We start from the raw sequence: 27,670 nt of genomic DNA, 5'->3' as shown, positions 1-27,670 counted from the left end.
TTTCCTTGAAATGAAGCTTTTTCCAATAATATGAATCAATCATACATCAGAAAGATAATGGTCAATTTTTTCCATAGCTGTGCCAATTTACACCAGTAAAGAATGTGATCCAACATATTTTACAGTAAAATAGGCTGTAAAGTTACTAGGTGAGTCAGGGAAGATTTGCAAGAGCCACAGGAAAAAGCTTTGGGCAGGGGATGGGAAGAGAAGGACACGCTTCCTTAGTAGGAAAGTCCTGTGCAGTTGCAACCCAGCCAACATTTGCAAAGGCTAACTGGGAGAGGGAAAGCACCATGGTTTGGAATGGAACTCATGAGCTTCAGGGGGAAGATCCTGGGTACCCCAGGGGACCCTTAAGAGATTAAATGAAAACCAGAAGGTTCACTCCTTTGGTGGGAATTTGGAGAATGTGCAAGAGCTGCTGGGGAAGTTCAGGGAAATGGCATTAACTTCCAGGCCTGAGCAATTTGATAAGAGAGCCCCCACCCCGAAGACAGGCTCCAGATATGTGGTCTGTACCTGAAGCATGTGCCGCAAGGCACAAAATGCCTAAAATCTGTCAGCGCCAGCAAGCAAAGAGAACAAGAGATTCAACATTTGGATCCGTTCAGAGGAGTCTGGTGAGAGTCCCACAGGGGGAGCTTGACTAGATAACCTGTGATATACCAGCCAAAGATCTGGCCCATAAAGTATAAATAAATGATCCATGGATATCATCATCAAAGTGTTAATAAATTATTTACTTGTAAACATTTTCAAATATGAATATCATGAAGAAAAAAAGAAGGCAGGAAATGTATCTTTTTTTGAGCTTTCTAAGCTGAATTTATTTTTTCTTATTCTTAAAAATATCTGATGTTTGCACATGGAGTAGTTAGTATTAATTCAAAACAAGCAACTTTAGTAGTCTAAATTGACACAAATATAGCTACACATGAGAAAGGTTTCCCCATAAACAGAATAGATTTTCTGCTGGAGGGAAAAAGCAAATTTTGTTCCAAAATTAAATGCACATCTACATTAAAATCTAGAGCTCTGTAAATTATTTTTGGTAAAAGCCATGTAGTCTTATTTGAATTATTTTTCTTTTCCTTTATTTAGGTAAAAAGAATAATGGAAAGAGAGTTGGCAAAATCCCTTTCAATCTTTGCAAAATTAATACTTAATTAGATGGTGTTAGATCTCCTTGAAGCTGAGAATCCAGGAATTCAATATCCCAATTATATAATTTTGGCTCCAGGCTGTTTTTATAGGTATTACTATGAGAACTCACTCCCCATCATTCTTTTTTCTATAATTGTAATGACAAATACAATCTAGAGATGAATGAGCTAAAGTAAGAATTGTCCCAAATCTTTAACCTAAACATAATAGTTTTATGAACTTTAAAAAAAAAAAAAAAAACACTGGTCTGTTTTAAGATGGGCCAGAAAGAACTGTAAATCCCAGATTACAAATTTGACTCAAATAGTTGCAGTTGAAAGTTCATGTAACTAATTTAAGTGTAAAAACCCCTCAAACAAATCCCAGCCATTATAAAGCCCTAAAATTAAGTGCAAAGGGTAAATTTACAAGCAATTTAAACAGAAGGGCTCATCCAGGGTAAATCCATAAGAACTTTCAGGACTTTCAGGAAGGGAATTGGGGAAACCTTCCAACCCCATTAGAGGCTGGAGGCTCGTCAGGGCATGCTCTCACCCCCATCTTCTCCAGCCTTATATGACTTCCTAGAGGCATACACTTAGTAAAAAGATCTTAGGTTACCCTCTTAAACTACAAATACTTTAAGAGCTCTTTACAACCATACAACCAACTGTAGCCCTTAGGATGCTTGGTCATCAACTAGTTATTGTCCCTGCACCTAGGTCTCACTAAATGAATCCAGTAAAGTATGTTTTATCTGTTGTCATCTTCACATTTTTTGCCACAAAGTACACATTTTTTTGGCACAATACCAAAAAAAAAAAAAATCCTTATGGTTTCTATCTGAGGAGTACAGCAGTAAAAGTCAGTTTCTGGTAAATAAAGCAAGCAACAAAGGATGTTTTTAAAGCAATACTTTTCAGAGGAGGTTTTTTCAAGTGATTACATGGATGGTAAATGTACATCTTAGCATTTGGAACTAGTGGCTGAGTATATATTGTAGCCAATTTGAGGGATGCAGCTGTTCTAATAAAAAATATTTGCAGCATGTAATTGGCCACGAACTCCAATCCTTGTTTACCTTGCAGTAATGTCAGAACAGCTGCTGATCTGAGCATATTACTTAAGTAAGTTTTTATCAAGAAATGGATGTCTCTGGACAAGTATGGAGATATGGAGCTTATCAATTCTGAATTGCCAATTCAGCTTTAACTAAGCTTGACCCTACAAAGTTCCTTGCCATCTTCTGGCTCTTCAGTTGGCATAGTTCCTATAGATGTATTCATATAACAGAAACTATCATCAAAATAGAAACCCTTGTTTGCTGTCTCAGCAGTGGCCAAAGGCTGGATAAACCCTAGAGATTGGATTAGCCTCCCACACCAATTATTTCAGTTCAGGTACAAAGCACACTGGAAGGATAACAAGACTGGTGGAAGCCTGCATTGCCACTGCTCATGCAGCACTATTCTGTGGTTAAGTGTCAGCTTTGCAGCTGTCAGTCCAATAGGTGGATGCAACAGACAGACAGGAAAGCACAAAGAAATAAGACAATATCACCTTCTAAGCTACCTATTTGTCAAATAGTAATTGTGACCTTATTTTTCAGTGTTTGTCAAGAGATACATTTTCAAAGCACCGACTTACTTTTAACAGCACAAAATAAAGAAAGAAATAACTTTTGGATTTATTTTATTTATTTATTTATTTAATGGAAAAAAGATATGCACACTATTTACCCCACAGAAATAAAAGCCTAATTCAAATGATGCAGTCTCTTGAGGCAGTTTGTTTTACATATTATACATATTTATGAATGTTTTTAAAGTGAAAAATATCCTCCAGTCATCCAAATACAAATTTAAGTATGTTAGTAATCTTCCAGATTCAAAACCCCAGCTCAAAAGAACTGATTTTGTGTATAGTCAAGAGCCACTGTTCTGGGGATTTAATTCTTCCAGAACAACAAAATGATTAAAACACTTTGACCTGAAGAGGGACCTCTTCTGCCATCAATACATGCATGACTCCCATTAATGGGCCTGAGTGTTAGAGATACATTCTTTGATCAATACACACCCTAACTGCTCACCGCTAGCATAATTCTGCAAGGAGCAAAGAACACTCAACCCCATTTGCATCAATGGAAACTGAGGCCTCTCGTTATTCTGAAGAAACAGGACATTTTCGCAGGATGGGATCACATTGCTTACAATATTATTTAAACTATCGTCAGTCATAAAATGGAGTTCCTTTACTACTTACAAGGCCAGTAAAATATTTTCTCACTGTTTGGATTTAAATGCATTTGTAGAGAAACTTGCACCCTCAAAGTGTGATACTGGTATAGTAAATGTACTATGATTATGGAAATCCCTGCACCCTGATTTGCTAATGGGTGTCAGGGCACATTTGCTAATGTGCATATTGTACAATTATATTTCAGTAAATGTGCTCTGAATGCTTGAGTTAATTTCCATTTCATTGCAATAGAATTTAGAACAGTGTTATCACTTTCTACAGTTTCTTATTGAGTTCTGAATCAAATGTTAATCCAGCCATTTCATATTAACTGTCCTAAAAAACCCTGTGAATATCATTCTGCTCCTGGTTTTCCATTCATACTTAAAATTTTTCTTCTGTATTTGCCTCTTTGTGGTATTATCATTTCTTAATAAAGTTTATGAACAGAAAAAGAATATGGGACTAAATGTCAAAATATAGCATCCAAAATGGTCAAATTCTATTCCAATAAAAAAATTTAAGCCCAGGACACACAGACACCATTGATACAACAAAATATTAAAAATAAAGGGTAATATTTATCCAAAGTGCTTATGCTCACTTCTATATTGAATATTGTATTTTGGCACATGTATGGTAATCATTTGTAAAATTACTTATATTAAAGAAGCTATACAAATTGTGAAGTGATAAACATAACCTACAGTGTATATAATGGACAGCAACACCATAAGGTAGTATCTATATTACTGTTACTAAGAACAATTTAGCATAGAATTTGCAGTATATCTGTAATTATAAGCAATGAATGAAAATAATGATTTATATAAGGAAAGATTTTTTACAAACACTGAAGCGTTGTGTGAGCATTTCTTATCCCTAATCTTACACACAGTATGGGGAACAATGAGAGGAGACATTGGATGAAATGAAAAAGAACTCTAATGGGTCTGTATCAATTGACCAAAAGGATACTGACATGGCTTTTCTTGTAACAGTTGCCTGAAGGAATTCACTGTTCTATAACATGTTGCTCTGTATTTTTCTCCACAGACTGTAAGAACATCTCAGTACTGAAAAGGGCATTCAGTCTTTAATTCTACTTCTTGAAATGAAAATCAGCTACTATTTTGTAAGCATATTGAGGCACATGTACAAACTTATTAAGGAAAAATGAAAAACCCTATATTTAAATAATGTTAAATTTGTGACACCAAATGAGTCACTGGTGTTAGTGATAGGATACAGAATTTTTCCACAAGGTCCCAGCCTTGCAATCACCTCTGCCCTGGTTGGAGTTCTGTTTCAGGCATTTCTCCTGAAGTTGATGAGCTGCCAACACCATGTCTGTGGTCCCACGACCTTTCCTGAAGCAACACTGACTCTCAGGGAGGAGCCCTTGTTCAATGTATTGCACAAGGTGATTCAGTAAAACTCTAGCAAGAATTTTGCCAGCTATTGACAACAAGGAGATGCCCTGAGAGTTGTTGCTCTCTGCTTGTTCAAGTGAATGATGGATGCATCCTTATACTCCTGGGGTATAGTTCCTTGAATCCATGTTGAGTGTAAAAATTCAGTCAGTTTCAAAACCATGTGCAAACCTCCAGCCTTATAGACATTTGTTGGTGTAGCATCTGCTCCAGGTGCTTTACTGTTTGACAGCAGATCAATCGCTTTCACAGTTTCACTCAGCATTGGAGGATCAGCAAGAAATATGTTGATATCTATCTGGGAAAGTTGATCAATTGCCTCCTTGCTAATAGATGATTGTTGATTGAGGACGTTGTTGAAGTGTTCTGACCACCTTTGCAGTATCTTTTCTTTGTCAGTGAGCAGAGTGGTGCCATTCACAATCAGTATTGGAGATGTTCCTGATGACCTTGGCTCATAGGTTGTCCTCAGAGAATCATAGAAGTTCTTCATATCATTCCTGTCTGCATAGGACTGAATCTCATCCTCCTTGTTGATCAGTCATGAGTTTTGCATCTCTAAGTTTGGGTTGGACAGTCCTCTTGATGTTGTTAAAGGCTGCCTTCTTATATGTTGAAGTGCTGTCTCCTAAAGAGGCCTTATGCAACTGTTGTTCCTCATTCAAAAGTCTTTCTATATCAGTATCGTTTTCATTAAACCAATCTTGATGTTTGTGTGTGATGGAACCGAAGGTGTTGGATGCAGCTGAGTCCACAGTCTCTAAAGGATGCCCAGTTTTCCTTGATGTTATTAGAGTTTGCATCAATTGTTACAAGTTGGTTGCACAGTTCAACAAAAGCCTGTTTCACATTCTCCTGTTTCAATTCGGAGAGATTAAGCTTTTGGGGTGCTTTTTTACCTTGTGATTGTCTACTAGCATGTATCTGGATATTCAGATTGGAGACTACAAGTCTGCGATCAGTCCAGCATTCTGCACTTCTCATGGCCTTTGCCACTCTAGCATCCTGTCTGTCTTTTCTCCTGAGGATGACAGTCAATGAGATGCTAGTACTTGGAGCACTGATGTATCGAAGACATCTTGTTATGTTTTGACAGGTAGAAAACCGTATTGGTGATGAAGAAGTCGTGTTCAGCACATTTCCTCAGCAGGAGGAGCCACCACTATTGCATTTCCCAAGACCATTTTTTCCAGTCATGCCTGGTAACCTGCGCCAACTCTAGCACTGAAGTCACCAAAGATGATGTGCTTTGTCTGCCTTCAGCACTTCTGTGATAAGGGACCCCAAGTTTTCATAAAATTTGTCCTTGATCACAACTGGGATGGTCGTGGTGGATGCATAGGTGCTGATGATAATTGCACATCTTTTCCCAAACAGTGGGAGTCTCATTAGCATGAGTCTATCATTCACACCCTTTGGGAAATTCATAAGCTTGCTTACCAGCTGTGTTTTGGTGGCAAATCCAACACGAGCTTCACACTCTCTTCTTTACTATGGCCACTCCAAAAGGAGGTATAGCCGGCTCCTTTTTCAGTAAGTTATCATTCTTTGTCTAAGCAATTTTCACTAAGGGCCACTATGCAGATGTTACATCTGCCCAATTCTCTACCAACTAGGTTTTCTTCTCTCTGGTCTATCTGTTTTATGCAGTCCATTAAAGTGTGAACATTCCAAGCCCTGATGGTAAGTGGTGTCACCTGTGTCTTTTTTTTAAATTATTTTTGTCTTTTTGTGTGATTTTCAACCAGTGTAGTGAGATTCCCATCAGCCGCGATATGCTGACCAGGGTTAAGGTGAAGAGGACAGTGTTTAGGGCACCTTTCCTAGCCTCTTCCTCATACTACAGAGGTGAGCAGTGTGATCCTAAATAGGATTGCTCAGTCACCCAGGACACCGAATTCCACTGCTGCTTCAGTCCAATGGAAAGCAAACCCATATTCTGAGCCGCATGTGTGCAGGTCTGCAGCCACAGCTCCCAGTGTTATCACACCTGCCACTTTGTTGCTCATCCATCATCACAGGACTTGAGGGGGGATGAGTATTTGATGTCATGACTATCGTGTGAATTGGATTTAAGTGAGGGAAAGTTGCACAGAGTCTCCTTCACTCTCTCATCCAGGTATTTCTGAATCCAGTGGCACGACAGTGGAGACAGCTCTGGGTGCAGTGGAAAGCCCTCAGATCCTGCTGCACCTGAACTGATTCCCTAGGCTGTCCATACATCTCTTACCATCCACCTTCACAGCTGGGGAAATAAGCATATCTACTTGACCACTTGATCTGTCAGAGAAAACTTTCCAGAGTGAGCCAGGTGTAGCTGTCCACTCTGGGTAACAGTCTCAAGTAGAACCATCTACTGCTACCTATGGTAGCAGGTGTAGCCTGACCTGTCTTGAGAAATTTAGAATGCACTTCATCCAGAACCTCACCTCACCTCAAACCTGTTCGCTAAGGTTGACCCTACCAGAGTACAAGAGTCTGGACAATGTAGTTCTGAGGGTCACTGGAACATAGAAGCCTCTCCACCACCACAAAGTAACTGTCACAGAGTAGTTAAGTGGGAAAACAGTGACAAATTAACAAAGCTTTCTCTTTTTTCGGTGTCTCAAAATTCCATATTGTGCTTGTTTTAAGAAAAGTTATGATTTATTTACAAGGAATCATCTTACATGTACTTTATCCACTTTGTTTGCTATACTTGCATAAAATGTCTCTCCCTGCTGGACTGCTTCAGGTGCTGCAGTAACACAATCCCTTATGAACACCTTTCAATGTGCCAGGTGTACAATGAGCTCAATGGCCATCGCCATAGGGATTTCAAACAGCTGGTGGCTTTCCCATCCAAAAAGAAGCCACCCCACCCACATACACTCAGTTTAAAAAAAAAAAAAAAAAAAAACACTTTACTGGGGCTATGGGAGAAAAACATGCAGACATTAGGGAAAGGTTTTATACTTGTTTTTCAAGCAAAAGATCAACAGTTTTAATGCTAGCTACAGACATTTATATTAAAGTCTGTTGAAATAGTGTAAGCATCAAATGGACTGGTTGCCTGCCTTTGGTCTTCAATGAGAAAAAAAAAAGATCCAAATTCAGATATCCATTCTGCCCCACCTCCCTGTTCAGTTATCCCATCAGTATTTCCACAAATGTGCCTCATCTATGGGGAAGGAAAGAGACATCTAACCAGTTGGTAGATAACAATCTTTGCATTCTTCCTAGCCCTTAGTGGCCCCAGCCGTTGCCCCAAGATAAACTAGGCAGATCCACATGAATGGTTCTGAGAGAGTGAATGTCACCTGGGAACATACCCCTAGAAGATTTCAGGGAATCTGCCTACCTGGCACTCTGTTGGACCAGGTGACTGACCTCACTGCCGGGTTGGCCAGGAATGAGCCAGTTAATTTGGTTACAAAATCACTGTCAGTCTCGAAGAGGAACTGCCAAATCTGGCTATTTCTTCATGCTGAAAACATACTTTCCAAATTGAAAAGCATATTTACCCCAATCTGATTTAAGCAGAAATGACTAGTTCATTGTTTTCAATTCCCATTGGAGAAATCCATTAAGTTATTGCATGTCACCTTATTCTTGACTTTAGCACTCCATGAAAATTCTCAATTTTGTCCCACACTTTTGACATACTAGCTCACTATTTCTTTACTTCCTGCTTCAGAATAAGTTACCAGAAAAACATAGCTGTAATACGTCTACTATAGACTATTTAACTAGTTTCAATTATACTAAAATCCTCTAATACATGCAAACAGATTAGAAGTATTCAACACAAGATTTATGTACTGTGTGCACAAAAACCTAAAACCCATCTTCCTAAATTCATCACATCCCCTTTGAGTTTGATTTACATTTTCAATAAAACTTCAGTTCGTCCCCTCTCAAAGTTAAACCATGCATATCCAGATGCATATCCAAACAAATATATACCCATTTCCAATGTGAAGACATACATGTTCAGTATGTTTTTCAAGTATAACTGCACAATTCTTGTAGGAAGAAATATAAAATACAATAAATATCTTTTCATTCTATTTTTGTGACTATCAAAGTTTTGAATCTCATCATTTCTCTTTAATAACTGCTTGGGTGTGGGTAACAATTTAATAAATAAGAAAAGGCATGCAGAATATTATACTGTATCTGGAACACTTGTCTCTTGGTGGGGTGGGCATTGAGTTACCATTGTATGAAGAAATGGAAAGCAGGCATTTATAAAAAAAGTTACAATCATGGAACCCATGACTTCAAGGAATAGTTTCCAAAACAAAGACGAAGACCTGTTGAAAGAACAAGCAAACAACAGATTTCATGCTTGTATTTTTCACTCAATATTTTGATTATCTACAATATCTTTCAATAGGTACAATAGAGAAACTACTGCCATGCATGATGAAAGTATCTAGTCCCTTCCTTTTTACAGTAAAAAAGGGTACAGTTTTTACCTGTGAATAATGTATATGCACCTCAGATACACCAACCTAAGCTGCAGCTCTTGTTACCTGAATGTCAGGCTGTAGCACAAAAGAACTGACACACAAGTTTTGGTGCCAAGAGACTTTTTCTCCTGCAGTCTCACACCTCTGTTCCCAAATGAGATTTCTAGATCATTCAGAGACAAAAAATCCTAACAATAAAAACCATTATAAACTAACCTTGAAAAATCGCAAAGTGTAAAAGCATCTCTGAAACCAGAATATGAAATTCAATCCCCAAATGAAACAAAATACAAGGGTAATACCACAGATCTAATCAGGGAAGGACATTCTGGATTCATATAACTTCATGCTGCTGCAGATGCAGTACAATGATTATAGGTAAAAATTTCTACTGTCTGCATCCTTCAGTCAAGAAATTGGGGCTGAAGGGATTGGACTAGAAGTCTCTTACAAAGAAAAAAAAGGTTACTTGGGGTGAGGGGTACAGTTCTTAAGTGAAGCAAACACTGCATGTGTAGAGGTCAAAGTATCCTGCCTATTGTGCCTAGTAAAAATGCAAATCCCTGCAAAAAAGTCTCCTACCAATGAGCTCACAAAGAAGTCCATGTCTGCCCACAAAGAGAGATTCTCTCTTCAATATAGATGTCAGTAATTCTCTCTCTAAACCATATCATTGAGCTTAGTAGAATTCCCAGAGAATTTAAACTTAATCCTATACTCCTTGCCTGTGGTATATTCTGAACAGGCCACCTATAACATAAAGAGTGCCAACTGCACTCCTAGTCACAGAACGTGTGAGTGAATGCTTAGAGCAGAGAACAGAGTCAGGTTGCTGAGTTCTGTTCCATGCTCTGCCACTGATTTCTGTAACCACGGTGAAATCACTTTACTGCTTTATGCATCACCTTCAGTATGTGTGGAATGTGTATAATAAAACTCACATTCCATTGTAGTTCACTAATTAAATATTTTGTGATGCACTTGAGATTCTCAGACAAGAGGCTCCACAGAAGGGCAAAGTACTGGTATCATTTTCATCACCCTTATTAGGACATTTGGAGTAATAAAGTAGGAATAATAATCTCTTGGGATTCCCTTCTTGAGAAAGGAGGGCAGCCAGATAGTGGGCATGTGGGTGAGGAAGGAAGCATCTTGTTGGTTAGGAGTTAAAGAGTTTCAGACAGACTCCAACATAGAACACTAAAACTAATAGGTGAATAACAGGCTGGCAACTCGGAGGAAATCAATAACTAAGAGAAGGTCATCCCTATGATTTCATTCTTATTAGACTACTATAAATGCAAAGCACCAAAATCAGTGTGATGTTCTTCGTTTAGGCTGACTGCAGAAAATGTAGCACATTACTTACCATGTGACTAAGAACCCTCAACTACACCAAGGAGAATTTCTGCCTAATCTGGCGATACAGATAGGCAAGTCTCAAGACGTTGTGTCTGGCTACATCTAAAGAAACTTTTGGTCCACTTAAGAGGAACATAATTCTATGTAGTATTTTACCACTCCTAATTCTTACCCCAACTAGAAGGGAGAAGTGCAGATATATGCAAAAATAATGGAAAATAGTTAACTAAATATTTTAAAAGCCTTCAAAAGGTATTGATGATTCCTCTGAAATGAGCCAAAGCAGAGGGAAAATAAAGTTATTTTTCCCAATCCAGTTTGTCCACTTGCTCTTTTAGACTTAAACAACTTATTTTTCAGGACCACACCCACTCACAAATCAACCCGTCAGGATAAGAGATCAGATACTTGTGGCAAGTTTTGTCATTGACAATTTGAGCAGGTTTGTGATCCAAACCCACTGAAGTCAAGCTGTGGTTAAAAGTGTGTCCCTCTGGTCTTCTGTTTCTGGATTTTGAGAGTTATCTAGTATGTACATACCTGTGACTGACAGAAAAAAACATACATCTCTCTTTGGGCCAAGATGAGGAGATCATCCTCCATTACAAATGCATCTGGATTCCAACGGAATGTCAGGATCACTAGTCACAGCTGAAGTTACTGGAGCTGCACCAATTTATACTAGCTGAGGATTTGACCCATGGACTCCACTTTGAACCACTTGATTACAAGGAAATTAAACAAACTTTTTTGGTCTATGATGATAGACCTATAATGATTCCTGCTTCACCTCTTAATTCTAAAATAAATGCGCCACTGAAATTTGACCAATGATAGCTCAACTGACTGTAGAACTGGCCTTTATGAGGAGCTGGGTAATTAGCCATAATTTTTACTGGGTTTGGTGGTGGTAGAGTAAAATGACCTCACCTTCCAAGACATTAGAAACAGTTAACATGAGAGATGACCTAAAAATACCCACCATCTGGTTTGCATCAAAGTTTTGTTCTCTAGCTGATGGAAACTTTCCTCTGACCAATGAGTTGTCAAGGAGTTTGAACTGCACTCTGGTTCCAAGAAATAGGCCCTTGGTACAGTACAGGCACCACTACTATAGGGTAAAATTAGTAAAATTCCAATATATAAGTATTTCTTGCCTTGTGAAATTTTTACAGAAGCCTGAAGTTAGCTACTGTAAAGTAGGAGCATGCTTCTGCTGCACTCTGAGGTCTACCAAAGACTTGGGAAGAGATGACAGGGGCAAATTGATCCCTGGTACCAAAACTCTGGAAGTTTTAATGTGGCTATCATCATCATATCTAATGGTTGCTGTAGGTCACTCATGTTGGAGGATTTTCAGCTAAGGAGTCTGGATTAGGGGACCTAAAGAATATGGAAACCTTGAACTTAATCACAATCAGGACATTTTCAGAAACTCTGAATTATGATGTTTGTGAATATCTTTCTTGTGAGCTCCCTTATTAGGAAGATTCATTGCTTGATAGTTCACATCTCAGCTACACACTCCACCATCAAAATGAAGTAGGCTCACTCGTGCAAAATAGTGGTATATTATAGACATCTTGAATACAAACAGATATTGGGACTAGTGAGGGGGTCTACTGATTTGTGAAATTATATTTTCCATTCCAATTGGACACCTGCAGAATGCTATAATACTGAACAGGGTGATCCCTACTTCATAATGTGGTTGCATTTCCAAATCTAGCCTTAACAATGCAATTAAATTTACAAACAAAGTCATACATCTTTATAAATTTTAACTGACATTTTATTCTACTTGATCCAGGGTTGAATGACGGACTTTCAGGATTATATGCTTTATAATATGGCTGCATTTCCAGCATGGGACCAAAAACATCATAAGGAATCAGAACCTAGAGAACTAAACAACGTCTTTCTAAATTCAGGATCTTACTTTTGCATTTAGTTTAATTCTTGTTATTCTACAATGAATTCCAAGTATAAGGATGACTCTGTTAATACCACCTCCTTACATTGACATAGCAATTTTATATCCAAGTGTTTTGCTAACTACTAAATATAAGGATAATTTCAGCTACCACTGAAAAACATGAAGCTACCTCTGAGTGATAAGATTAGTCTTTCCACACCAGTTAATTCATGGCTCTATTTTTTTCCAAAGAAAGCACATTCAAAACAATTTCTACAAGCATACCAAAAATAAGTTAAATCAGGCTTTGTAATCCATATGGGCAAACATTTTCAGCAAAACTGATTTAGCTGGATAATTTCTACATGCAGATGGTGCCATATTATCTATGCTGAAAATTTACCCCCTACATTTACATGCTTTCTTCTCTCCCTCCCCTCCCTCCCCCACATGGGTACAAGCTCGACTGTGTGGAAAATTATTAATTAAAACATTTAGCAGAAACCTTAGAATGCATAACAAACAGCAGATTGATTAATTATCTCTTACCACAGTTAAACCTGTCTTTTCCATAGCGCAGTTTAGCATCAGGCATATTTTCCACTCAGTTCCTTCATGAGAGCCTGCACATGCAATGGTATTTGCATTGACTCTTCCATTTGTGGCTAACACAAATTCTTATCAGTTGTACCAATACTTGAGTGGCAATTTCAGAAAACTCCTGTCTCAAAGAGTCTTTATAGGAAAAGGTTAACAAAAGGAAGTACCAACCATGACTCATTGCTTCTTGCTAAAGGTAGGTAAAAGTCCAGTAATTTGATTTACATTCAGTAATTTTACACGGTTCTCTTAATAAGTTAATGTACAAATAATGCAGCACAGCAGTGTCTTGCCAGCAAGACAATTCCAAGGCTTCTAATAGTAGCTGCATACCAATTTGAGAGTCAAACTGCCAATGACAGATATGAAAGTACAGGCCAAAAAAGTGGCACTCTGTATTAGAAATAGAAGAGAGTGACTATGTTCAATATAAAACACCTTGCCCACTTAAATGTGTAAACTTTTCATTTTTGAAGCTATTATTTTGAGATAGTAGAAATTTCATTTACAGCACAGCCTTAATATCTTCCTTTTTTCTTGAGGATCACTCTTCATTAGATATGTAGGACACTGTCAACACCAGCCTAGAAAGACTTTTAATCTGTTCAGATATAGCACTTCCTTACAGCTTAAGTCTTTCTTCTACATTAAGCATGCTTATTTGTTAAATTAGCCCAAATTATACAAAGAAGAAAGATTGGAAAAATGTCAAGCATATTTAGAGTGCATAAAAACAGTGGATATTAAAATAAAATACTAGCTAAGTTCAAATCTTACATGACAAACTCTTGCAGAAGAATGAAATCAAGTAGATAGTACTAAAAATCAGATCACTCAGTTTTAATTCTCTACAGTCAGTGATTTTTAAGCACTCCCAGTATTCACAGATGTGGTCCAGTTTTGCTAATTTAGTGTTTGGCAGTGAGCAATAAAACATCTGAGTCACCTGCTGCAAGTATGTTACAAAATTAATTATTTCAGACACCAAATTTGTATCAATAACTCTAGTTCTGCAATTAAAGAAAAGAACATTTTATCCTAGGTACCACGAACATCAGTTGCAATGTCTCATCTCAGAGATACACATTGATAAAAATCACAATATATATGGTATTGGTATACATGAAATATATTGTATTTGCTAATATATGTGGACCTTGCTGAATGGTGGTCTTACCAATGACATTTTCCAGAAGACCCTTGTTTTTATTATTATTATTTCTATAATGATGAAACCTATAGGCCCAAATCAGAGACCAGGATCTCACCCCATTGTGATAGCCACCACAAAATAAAAGAAGATGTAGCCCCAAAGAGCTTTCAATCTTTATCATAAAATTTCTCTGGCTATTTCTTTTTTAAAGAAGCAATAGCATGCATTATGTTAGATATTAAACCTAGCACATAGGCAAGAGACCCCTTGATAAAGAAATGAGATTTCACAATTTCCTATAATACGTTCTTCCTAACTTTACACGCATCTACCTATAATATAAAGGCAGAATGCTAAAGTTGGAAGGTGTGATTTGTGCTGGGTCATAGAAAGTAAATTTAAATTAAACTTAACCGAACTTTTCAAATCTCAAAAATACTTTGTTTCAATTCAAAAGACAGTTTGTTCTCCCTTATTTATTCAGACTGGTTTGCCAATCCCTAATGATCAAAATGTTTGCCTAAGTAGCTTTATTCCTGCACTGAGTAACCCTGAGTTATGTTGCATACACAAGACTAAAACTTGTGAGAAATACTTAATATGATCAGAGCTCCAGTACAAATCAGCTACATTACTTTCTTCATCCCTTGAAAGATGTAATGATATGCGTGAACACCAACTGTTTGCAACTCAAGCCCAACAGGAATTGTCAAAAACATTGATCATAAGGATATGAAGAAAAATGCTGAGCAGCAGCTGTCAGAGAGTGGGAGGACATAGATTGAAACCAGAAGAAAAAAGGGCCAATGATTTTTAAAATCTTTTTGTGCAAGTAAACAAAATTCAAACCAAATCAATGTTTTTAAAGTAGGACCCTTTTGTAAGTTTATTTACATTATTCTGACTAATTTTCTGACTCACTCATTTTATTATGATGTTTATTCTGTTTCTTAGACAGCTTGTATAAAAGTTTTGATGAAACTCCCCCATTGTAGAAAAAGAAGTCACATGGCTATTTTGAAAAACATACTGACATCTGTTTAGGCAAGTATATTAAATGTTAAATTGTAAATAAGTTGCAAATTTACTCCCCAATCCTCCAATATTACATGCACTGGCAGCCCGCTGCACCTACTCAGAACCAGTTTCAGATCTAAAGCTTAGTACATTGTGCCTGAACTGCTCCCCTTCGTAATCCTGAAAAATGTATTAAAATGGTGTCTTTAAAGCCAATCTTGGAAGCCTCTTGGCTATATCCACTCCCTGTTCTCAGAGAAAATGATATTTGGCAGAGGAAGGGACAAAGTGCAAAATTTTAAACAAAGAATGTAATTTAATATAGCCCGGTTTCAAACTGAATTCTGCTTAAAATGAGTTGCAGAGCTTCATTGTCTAGAATTACTGCACAATTTCCATTTTATTTTGCTTAGTGTCATTTATTTTACATGTACAGACACATTTCCCTGCCAGAATATTTCAACCCTGATCTGGGGAAGAGGGAAGACTTCCTCTAGTGACAACGGTAGTTTTCTCTCTATTGCCCATGCAAACTTGGACTCTGCTGAGTCTGCTACTTAGTGCGTATTATGGTGCTGAATTTATCATGTGGGAGCAGGAGCTGAGACACATCAAATTCATCTCATATGGAGCCAACATTCATTACATCAGAACAAGTTTTAATTCACACTAAGCTGGGAAGAATTCAAACTGATGGCCTACATGATAAATTCTGCGTAGCTCACTAGAAATGCCCTGAGATTTCAAGTCTTTGAGAAAATACTCATTTAAAAGGTGGTGCCATCAATATGTTCCATTACATACACAAAATTATGTTACAAGAATATTAAGGTTGCAAAGTCAAGTACTCAAAAGTCAGGAAATGCCAGAGTGTGCATGGACTGTGATAATGACTTCAATTACATGATGACCAACTTTTTTCTTTCATGGGTCTTCAGAAGGGTTTGAATTCAGGACCTTGAGATCCCCTTACCTCAATAAGAACTACAGGGGGACACATGGAGTACACAACTATTTGTGAGACAGAAGTGGAATGCTGGGTATCAGGATTCCTGAGACCTTCTCCTAGCTCTGGGAGCAGAGTGTTGGTTGATGAATACAGAAAGCATCACAACATATACATTTGGCACATTGAATCTGAAAGGCAGCATGCTTCAGTGGCGGAGACTTGGGTCTGTCAAATCAAAGACTTGGTTCTATTCTGTGCTTTGCCTGAAATAAACTTTAATAAAATCTCAGTAATTCTATTTATAAAATGATGGAACCATGCTTGCCATAGAAGGTCTAAAGCAGGAAAGTGAGACCTTGGTCCATAAAAGAGTTACAAACTGCACAAAAATATTAACACCTATCCATGGAAGAAAACCCACCATCTCCTAGCTCCCAGTCCAATGCACCCTCCTCAGGCCAAATGATATTCTATATTCCACCCTTTCACCGCAACCAATGGAAGGCATGAAAAAACTTCCAGTTGCAGCAGTTGGTCTGATATTTTTCTGTTCATAAACTGCATTGTAATCCTCACTCCATGGGCCTGCAGAGTTCACCTTGGAACAGAGAGCCCCAGTTACACAAATTGAAGCTAAAGAACATTTAGCCACAACACATTACTCCCAATTAGAGGCACAGACACCTAGGCCAAGAGAGGGAGGGAGAGATGCTAATGTGATACGTCAACAGGCACTAATACTCTGCTGCAGAAATTTGGAGCAAACAAATTAGGAAAAATAATCAGGACCTCAGCAGCGCCCACCAATACCAGCCAACTTGGCTATTGTGACATTAAAAATACCTAATAATGTGTTTGTTTGTTTGTTTTACAAATTACAATTGCTTCATACCATGTGCATATGTTGTATGTCTGTATTAACCAGAAATCCTCTCAGCTTCTTTTTCTGAGAAGAATGTCCATAGAAATTTGTTTAGCTCCATACAACGTCCATTTATTCTTGAATAAGTGTTCTGGGTCTTTCTGACCCTCTATCCCCTACTGGCCAGTGAGGGACATTGTAAGGATGGTCTTTCTAACTAACTCCTGCACAATATTAAAAAAAAAAAAAAAAATCCACATTTTCTAACATTACTCCTTTTTACAATTGGTGATAATTAAACTCCTAGCCCAAATTTTCCACAAAAATGACAAAGAAAGGGAACTTTTAAGGAAAGACTATTATAATATTAGGAGGCTACATTTTACTTAGCTACTTTTATCCATAATTGAGTTTGCCTGGTTTACCTGAGGAAACCTGCAGTCTTTCCACAAAGCTTAAATAAATTCAAGGTTATTGAGAAGGAAAAAAAGATTAATATGCTGCTCTCATACTCAACTATGTTCTCAGCATAAAGCCAATAGGGACCAAAAGTGCTAACTGTAACCTGCAAACAGCCTTTGTGTTTCATGGACCGAGTGATAAAGACAAATGAGAATAGCGCTTTGAAAATATGCACCTGTGCAGGAAAGCACTATTGCTGAATGTTCAAATGAAAGGACAAGAGAGGAAGAAAACTAGCTGCATTTCAAAGCATTAAAAAACCCTACACCAGCCTTTTAAATCACTATAGCATTGTGCACAACAGACAAATGAACATTTTATATGCTCGATAGCTGCAAGTGCATATCTAAAAAACAACTAATTTCATACAAAATCAGGATTTCAGTGTCTCATCCGGAGAGTCAAACTAACGGTCCCATAATGATTGGTGTGTGTATTTCTGCCCCTAGATAACTTTGGCATTGCAAGTGTGGTGGCTACACCATTTTACACCCATAGAATACAACAAATGAATTTATTAATGTAAAAATGAATGTAAATGAGGCTGTGTCCAATCGTGAATTTAATGCCTATTTCAAACATGGATGAGGAGATTCTGACTCTTCACTTCACAGAGAAGCAGCATCCAAAACTAGTGCAAAGGAAATGTTCGGATTTATTGAAAATCGTGTTCAGAGTCTAGAATCTCTTTAGATCCAGGCAGATGATCCAGCCCTACAATGGATTTTAATCACTTTCATTAGGTTCACTTTGTGATCATAATAGGCAAAAAGAGTTCACTAATTGCACTAAAGTAAAGATTATATAGAGGAGCTGTTCAGTCAGTGTCTGACTAGTTTAGGATTAAGCCAATACATTTAACCCAAAACAATCCCAGATAAATCCCAAGACAACTCACTCAACCTAGTATATGCCCCATGTCAATGCTCTAAAAACTTGCATTTCTGATTCATAACAAAGCTTCCTTCACATAATCTAACTGCTGGTGGTCTCTACTTTGTTTTACATTAGAACCATCTGTTCAGATTCCCTCTAAATACTGCATTTCACAATCAAGCCTAGAGTGTATTTACTGTAATACAGAATGTATATTATACATCTCAAAACCTGCATAGTAGAGACCCTGATAATATTTTGCATGTACATAACATCTTCCATTTGAAATCCTCAGAGCACTTTACATAGATTAATGAATTAAGTCTCACAACAGCTCAGCAAGATGAAGCATTACTGGGCTTGACTCATCTTGTTCCTGTGGGCACAACTGCTTTCATGGAGTATTTACAGCAGAACTATAGCCTCCTTCATTGGGGTGTTGGGGGGGGCACTCCATCAAGTGGAGGCACCATTAAATTCTGGCCAGCGTAGACTGCCAAGGATATGTGGTAAAAAAATCAGGCCTCCTGCTGGAGCAAAGTTTGTGTGCACACTGTCTCCTCATTCCAAGTGGACTTCCCTCTGCTGGGAGCGTGTAGCCTGGATAGCACTAGTGGAATCTGGGATATCAAACTGAGTCCATTATTTCCAGATGAGAAAATAGACAGAAAGTAAGCAACACATTCAAGAAGAACTGTGTGAAACATAACCTAGTTCTCTGCTTTAACAAAACTCATCCTTCTTCTATTAAGCCAGAGACTGCCTGAAAGATAACTGAAAAATGGGTGGCCGTTGGTGCAAAATCCATCTCTTCAGTCCACAATCTTCAATTGTTTAAGTGTGAAATCTCTACATAAAATATAGAAAATGTTTTGACTGGTTTGGGCATAAATAGCTAGCATATTTATCTATTGCAAAAAAGCTATTGCTAAGAACTAGATAACAGTCCTAAAAAGTGAATGTGCTCCATTGGAAAGAAATAAACTTCTAGAAATGAAGACCCAAATTCTTTAAACAGATATGGTCAGCCTTCCAAAAATGTATTAATTTAATGATGCATAGTAAGTAATTAATACAGGTATATATTTTAAAATCTAAGTACATTCCCAATCATGATCTTAATCCCCACACAGGACATCATTAACTGATCTGCTAATCATCCTTAAGTTATGTGCACCATATAAAAAAATCTAGAAGGTATATTAAATTTTTTTAAAACAAAATGACTCCCCATTAGAACCTGTTGGTGATTGCCCCCCATTATCCATTTTAGGAAGGGATACAAAGAGGGTTGGATTTGGCAGGGGTTCCTAATGGAGTGTGACAGGTAGTTACTATGTATCTATTTACACCCCAGAGTATTTGAAAGTCATTTTCTCTCTACCACCTCCATTTTTGACAACTTTTGAAACACTTTCTCTAGACAGCAAACGGCAAATTAGACATCCTCCTGAGAGCAGCAATTAAATATTTCTCCCTGTGGAGATCCACTGGAGATGATAGTCATCGGATCAGAAGTCACAGAATATTCTTTTAAGCACATTCCCACCAGTACCCAATCTCTTGCAAGTCCAGAAAGGACTCCTGACATCAAAATCAAAATATACTGTTTTAGTTTTCCACATTCGCATACCCCAGTGAAGGCCACTATGCAAACCTCACTAAAAAAATGCCTACTAATTAATCAGTTAGTTTACAGAGAACAGTCAGAGATGGGACTAATAGCTGAGCTCAAGCACTCCCCAGTGGGTGCTCTGCTACCTTAACTAGAAGACTAGCCACACTAGTTCATGCCAACAGAGAGAGTTATATGCATTCTTTCAGCACATTAGCAGCACAACATGCTGCCTGCATGAGACCAGACTATTGTGCTTTTTATTAGATATACCCTTCTCAGAATGGTGGTATTTTCTTGCAGTTGAATCCAACCACCGTATCTTGTGTGACTAATTACAGTGAAGTATACAAGCACTTCCAGTTAAGATTTTTAACAAAGATTTTGTGTGTCTCCTGTATTATATTGTAGGGTTATTGTGCCCTAAGCCAGAACATGGCGTTAGATTTAGCACTGCATAAGACTGATTTGAGGAAAACAAACATAATATTTTGAACTAAACCCCTGAACTTCAGTTTAATATTGCCATCATGCAAAAAATATTACATTTGATAAATAGGCTGGCCAGCTAGGACAATTGAAAAAAACATGAGCCAAACATAACATTGGTTAAAAAAAACTTGTAAAAGTCAATGAATATTTGCTTGTTGAATACTATCCAACCAGTTTTAATCTGAACAATTGCTAATATCCGAGACAAGGAGCTTTTGATTTTCAGTATCTATATTACTGTTCACCACTTATTCCTCAATATTAAATTGTGAATTCAGAAAATAAGTACATAAATTTAAGCTAAATGCAAGAGGAAAATGGCCAATATTAAATAGGAGATATCAAATGTTTTATTACATTGATTCCCCAGATAAAGGACAAATTCTAGTAATTTCCATCGTAGATAGGCTTGGAATCTTTCCACAAGTTCAGTGCCTGGAGATCTGTTAGTCCAGAGCAGAAAAGCCAGAATGTGAAGTTTCAATATTTGCATTAAATTCCGCTTTTAGGTGTTTTTTCCCTGAAGATTTACATTTCCTAGGCATTATATCTATGACATTACATCATTTTCTTCACCATAAACTTTCTACTAGATTTGTTATAAATCTGTAATAGTATTCCCCCTAATGCCAGCAAAGATTTTTTTTCAGAAACATGCACAAATGCCAGTGCCACCTTTCCATTATTCTCTCACTGAACAGCATACTCTGATTGACAATGCATCCTTCACTGACAAGTACTTGAGTACTAGTGATACTCTTGTCTAAGATGCAGGACTAAAAGGATTCCCTTTGAGAAATACATTCATCTAGTCCTTGAACTGTTCTCATCTTATCTCCAGTATCACCTGTCTCATCATTACTAACAAATCCAAAGGAATCTTGGAAAATAATTTAGGCAATGACACCCATCCCACTAATCGCAGCAACGCTTTTTTCTTTCCAAAAAAGCCAGTCCTCATTGCCAGTGAATACAGATATGCAGACTGTACACCTGATTCAATCACTGCTGAGCACTGGCAACTCCTATTGACTTAAATGGGAACTGCACGTGCTCAGTAGCTGCCAGGATCCCATCCTATGATTGGCCTATGGCTCCGATTTCTTAGACTTGGGCCCCCTTCCAGAGCTCCCATTACTGAAAAAAAAGAAAACCAAAGCATACGAACCAGTGGCATCCTTCTCATCTTGTTGATGGCTGATTTAAGCTTTTCAGGAGTAGAGGGGGCCTGGCAGCTTGGCCTTAAGCTCTCAAATTCTTCACATGACTTCAGCTACACAGGTTGCTGATACTACGGCATCTTCCAAGGCTTCTACTTTCCTTGGGCTGTATTCATCTATCTGTGGTAACGCTTGCAAAAACAATTCTGTTTGTGTCCACCTTGCACAAGGAAAATGGAAATATACCAGCATCCCTTACAATGACAGCATCATTGCCTGCCTCAAATATTTACAAGATAATAGACAACCTTCAGATTTCCACTGCAAACATCACCGAACTCATCCATTTATTTCTTATGCTAACAATTTTACATGCAACAAAACACACTTAGTCCAAACCATTGGAACAGCCATGCATACATGTCAACATCTTCATGGACCACCTTGAGGAGGACTCTTTCCGGACAAACACACCACAAAAATCAATGATATACCTGAGATACATCAATGATATTTTCATCTTCTGGATATACAATCTAAACTGCTTCATAGATTTCCACCACAACTTCAACTCTTTCCAGAACACTCCCATACTAGCATTAACTTCCTGGACACCATGGAAGCTATACACAGGAAACCCACAGATCACCACACCTACCTTTACAGATCCAGTAGCCACCCCAGACACACCAAGAAATCTGTTATCTACAGCCAGGCATTCAAATACCACAGAATATGCTCCGAGGAGAAAATCTGGGATATACACTTTAACACATTTAAAACCATCTTCATAAACAAGGACCCTGCATCAGAGAAAGAGATGGCATCATGGAACAGGCCACCCAAATCCACCAAAAGAACCTGCTTCAATACAGAAATAACCCCCTCCCCTCCAACCACACACCCCTAGTTGTCACCTATCATTCCACACTGGAACCCAAATGGGGTATCAAACAATTATAACCCATACTCAATGGGAACCTCATCCTGAAAAAAAAAATCTGTCCTGAACTCCCAAGTCTTCAAGTTCATCATTGGAAGCAAGCTCCCCACAGACCAGAACACACTAGACTCTGCCAGAACAGATGGAAAACCTGCAGACATATCTCCACTGTTACAATAATCAGCACTTCTTCACAACACACCTTTCAAGATCCATGGGTCATTCACACACCTATCACAACATGTGGTGTACCTTATTTAGTGTACCAAATGTCCCAACAACAACTAGGTGGGTGAAGCCAGACAATCACTATGCTCTCACATGAACCAAGAAAGAAAAATGGATAAAAGACAAAAAACCCACCATTTTACCTGTTTGTTAGTAAACACTTTTCACAAGGTGATCACTCCATATCTGACCTCTCAGACCTGATCCTCAAAGGAAACCTGCACAACACCTTCAAATGATGAGCCTGGTTGCTTAATTCATAATTTTTCTGGATACTGAAAACCATGGACTGAAGAGACACCCTGGATTTATGGCTTATTACAACAATCTGTAACCCACTAACCTCCCTTCCCAGCTTTTCTTTTCCACCTCCATGACTGGAGAGATATTAATAGGCCACTTGACCTTGAATCGTCCCTTGAAATGTGTGTTAACTACTGTGGTATAGCAACCCACCTTGGTCTTGCCTATTGGCAGCAGTCTCCTTTGGCAGTGGGGCCTGAGGTAACTGTGCCCCAACCTGGACAAGTCTTTTGTCTCTTCTCCTCGGCACCTCTCATGTGGAGCGTTTAGTGCAGGCCTTATTTCTGGCCTGTGGAGTGTCCGTCAGCCCCCCGGGGGAGGATCAGGTAGTCCCAGTCCGTGTATATAACCCAGGGCCCAAGGAGGTACCTTGCCGTGTCTCCTCAGGGCTGTAGAAGTGGTGGTAAAGCCCTGGAGGATTGGAGAAACACCGGTCCTTCCTGCAGGCTGAGGCCAGGGTCTTTCCTTCTCTGCTTCTCCAGCTGCAGAGAATCACTATCTCTTAGTCCAGGGAAGTCTCTCCTCCAGCTGCCAAAGCCTGTTGGCAGCTCCTTTCTCTCCTTCTCCTTTATTTCCCCCCTGCCCTTTAGGGAAGACAGGGTTTAAGTACACCTGGAGTAGCCCTTAATTGTGTCCAGGAGTCTCTAATTGACCTGCAGTAACCTCTCCTCTGCCTGCAGGGAAAAGGGCCATTAGCACTCTAGGGCTCACACACCAGCCCTGGTATACCCTTCAATCCCAGCCCTCCAGCGCTTTCCATCGGGCCCCAGCCCCGCAAACCCCCCCCCCTCCCCGCCCACCCTTTCCCCACGTCCCGAGCTGGCTGCATGACCTGCAGCCAGTCCTCTTTCGAACTGCGCCGAGGGCCCATCTTTACACGCTCGTGCTGCACACCCTTCACTTCCTTGCCCTCGTGTCCTGCCCTGACACCAAGTGGCGGGACTTGTTGCCACCTGCGGAGGGCAAGGACCCCCAGTGGGCCAATCTGTACTCCACCTTGACCCCATGGCCTACCGGGGACATCAGTTGGCAGCTCCTCCATGGAGCCGTGAGCATGAGCATGTACCTGGTGCGGTTCACCTCTCTCCCCGACACCTGCCCCTTCTGCAGCACAAGGGAGACCCTGGTGCACACTTATCTGGAGTGCGCCAGGCTGGAGCCCCTCTTCCGGCTCTTCCAGAACCTCCTGCTGAGGTTCTGGCTGCACTTCTCCCCGCACCTGTTCATTTACGCACACCTCATCCATGGCCCCACGAAGCCGCAGGACTTCCTCGTCAACCTCCTCCTTGCCTTGGCCAAAATGGCCATCTATAATTCCAGGGAGAGGAGGTTGGCCGGGGGGGGCGCCCTGCAACGGTGGGGCTTACTTCCGTTCCCTTGTGCACTCACGCACCCAGGCAGAGTTCCTCTGGGCGGTGTCCGCCGGCTCCCTTGACACCTTCCGGGAGCAGTGGGCGCTGTCCAGGGCTCTCTGCTCAGTGTCCCATTCTGGTTCCCTCCATCTGACCCTTTGACCCTCATGCCCCTTCCTGTTTTCTCATTTGTTGCCCACCGCAATCAGTTGAGTCCTGGATCCAGTGGCTCCTCCCCCTAGGCTGGACTCAAATAGTATACCCTTTTGTAGCCATCTGGCCTGACTTTACCACACTACTTATACTAAATAAATTGTTCCACCTTGTACTCAGTGTTAGTGTTGCTAAATACATTTCCTAGACCTGTAGAAGAGCTTGGTCTCTCACCAATAGAATTTGGTCCAGTAAAAGATATTACTTCACACACCTTGTCTCTCTAAAGAACTAGGAAATAACACTTAGTGGTCACATTTTTCTTAATACTTACTTGAAAAAATGTTAATGGCTTTGCCTTTTTAAAATTCCAACAGAAGCCCTTTATCCCACTAAAATCCCTAGACTTCATCATTTAATGTCATTTCCATTACTGTTGAATCAAAAGCTAAAGGGAACAGTGTTATAATTACACTGATTATTTTAGGGACTATATTAATTGAATTATGTTCTCTATTTCAATTCTTTGCATCTAACAAGATCTGGAAAAATTATATGGATTTATTTATAATGGGCTATTTTGGTTTTTCCCCCTAATATCAAGATGTGCTTCATATCCTGGAAAAATTGTCCCAGGATAGGAATGGGGGCTTGAAAGGCAAGCCTCCTGGATTCTATTCTTGAATCTACCACAGACCTATTTTGTAGCTCTGAGAAACTGACTTGTTAGTTAAATACCTCAGTTTAACCATCCACAAAATGAGTATATTACCTACTAGAAAAAAAAAGGAGTATTGACAGGCTTTAATATTTTTGTTAACTACATTTATAATATATCCTCAGCTTAAAGGTACTATGCAAGTATGACGTACAGTTGAATGTTTTGAATATGCACTTCAATAATCTACACAGAAAAATCATGCCTACTTCTCTGCAAATATTTAATAGAGGTCCTAATTCAGCAACATACTTAAGCATATATGGCAAATTTTAACCCCTTATTAGGCATGTGTTTGAGTGCCTTGCTTAATTGGGATCAATGAAGCTTTATTGCTTTTATGAATACAGATATATGCTATAGAATACTTACTAGCTTTCTAAAAATTTTATCTTAAATAATTAAAACTAAGTTACCTTGGTCAGCTAAATGAACAAATTACTATGTATCTGAAGCATTTTAATTGTGTTTATTTGCCTCCTTATTAATCCACAAAAATTTAGTAATTCACGTCTCCAAGTCGTTAGTGTGAATTAGCAAGATTCTTCTGTACTATTAATTATAACAAATAGCAAAGTCTGAATTCAAGTAATGGAAAAAGTTAAATGTATTAGGCTATAAATATGGCAATCAAAACACTAAGTAGCAGGAGTTTAAATATGGGAATATAAATATAATTTTACATGCACTATTATTGGTGCTAAAAAATTCATACATAGTAAGATATTGTCGAATGACTTTTCCTATATTTCAGAGCACATAGATTAGATCAATATTAAAATCCTGAAATAAATTGTAAGGATTTTTATGAATTTTGAATTAGCGATGTGCAATATTCGCTAATTTATGTATTTAAGTAACTTTTATGATCCCAAATGCACAAATTCCTTGGCAATCTTAAATCCTGTCTATTTGGGAGTAACGAACTATTTGAAAATACTTGTCAAGGATGATGCTTGTACGTTAAGCAAAGCCGGCACAGCAGTAGTATCCATCACCTTAGTATCTCTGTGGCTCTCAAATACTTAAAAATCTCAATCGTACACACTATCTTCCTTTCTTCCTTCCATACACTTTAAAAAAATGGATCAATTAAGGTACAGGGGTTGTGGTGTATGTATGTCCAGTTTCATACTCCTGTATCTTGCAGGAATGAGTTCCATAGCTCCTAAGAAGTTTCTCTCTCTTGTACTCACAAGTCTCCCCGTCTTCATTATTCTATTGGAACATAACTGTCATGGAAGGTCATGGTCACAGTGAAAAAAGAGATATGAGGAACAGGACTCAAACCTATGCAGATTTTTCAACATCAGCACAGAGACTTTGAAACGGACTCAATATTCACTGGGGAGCCAGTGCATTGAGCAGAAAACCAGGAAAATGTGTTGCTAACCCTTCTTAGTGTGTGACTAGTCTAAAAAGAAAAATCATCTGCTGGTGTAAAGGTTTCTGTGGAGCTAGTTATGAGGTTCAACATAAAGACACCGAGGAAGAGAGTGGATATGGTGCATATGACAGGGAGTTTGTAATTGTTTACATATGAACCATTGGAAGAGTAACTTTGAATGGAACTATGCTACATAGTAAATTAAAACGAGTACTTTATATTAAATGCCAGTTCTCCTGTGCGTGTCTGTGGTGTATATAAGCAAAAATTTCAAATGCTGAATATTAAGGAAAGTAAACCACAGCAGTTTGAACAGAAGAAGAGAGCATGAGTGCCTTCACCTGTCAAGGATTTCTACAGCTGCAATTGCTCTTTGAGTTTTTGCATGTGGTGACCAAAACAATAAAAGGAGTACCATGAAGAACAAGGAAACACCTTTTAGTCTTCATAGGTAACTTGAATGGGAACAGATGGTTTTGCAGCCCTTTCTGCTTTCTCTTGCATTTTGGCCTGAGTGCATTATAGGTTACTTTTCCCCCAACTGGTTCATCTCTTCTCCTTCCTTTATTTATCATATCACCAGAGATCTTTTCCTCCTTACACTTAATCCAGCAGTGCCAAAAAATCTGATCAACCAAGGGCCTGGAAATGGTCGATTAGTATAAAATGTTTAGCACAGTAGTGCAACCTGTGAACATTACAAGTCTTAACCCTAATGCCACTGCTGTTGCCTGTGGGCTGCACCATGGTATTAAAGGAAATGGTAGATGTGGCTGTATTTTACAGCACAACAGGTTATATTCGGACCACAGGCTTCATGATTTATGACTAGACCTTGAGGCAATGGGT

The 27,670-nt window shown here is 38.8% G+C and overlaps 1 protein-coding gene across 1 annotated transcript in view; it reads right to left on the bottom strand.

Annotated features, from left to right (window-relative positions):
- Positions 1 to 27,670, bottom strand: part of LOC137166402 (plasma membrane calcium-transporting ATPase 2-like) — a 348,197-nt gene that overhangs the window by 312,032 nt on the left and 8,495 nt on the right. The gene's annotated exons all lie outside the window — the stretch shown is intronic.

The sequence above is a fragment of the Emydura macquarii genome, unplaced genomic scaffold, assembly GCF_026122565.2.
Source record: "Emydura macquarii macquarii isolate MOO-44397 ecotype Brisbane River unplaced genomic scaffold, CSIRO-AGI_Emac_v2 contig_2846, whole genome shotgun sequence".
NCBI lineage: Eukaryota > Metazoa > Chordata > Testudines > Chelidae > Emydura > Emydura macquarii.
Note: the sequence above shows the minus strand (reverse complement) of the source record. Positions and strands in the feature narration are given on the sequence as shown.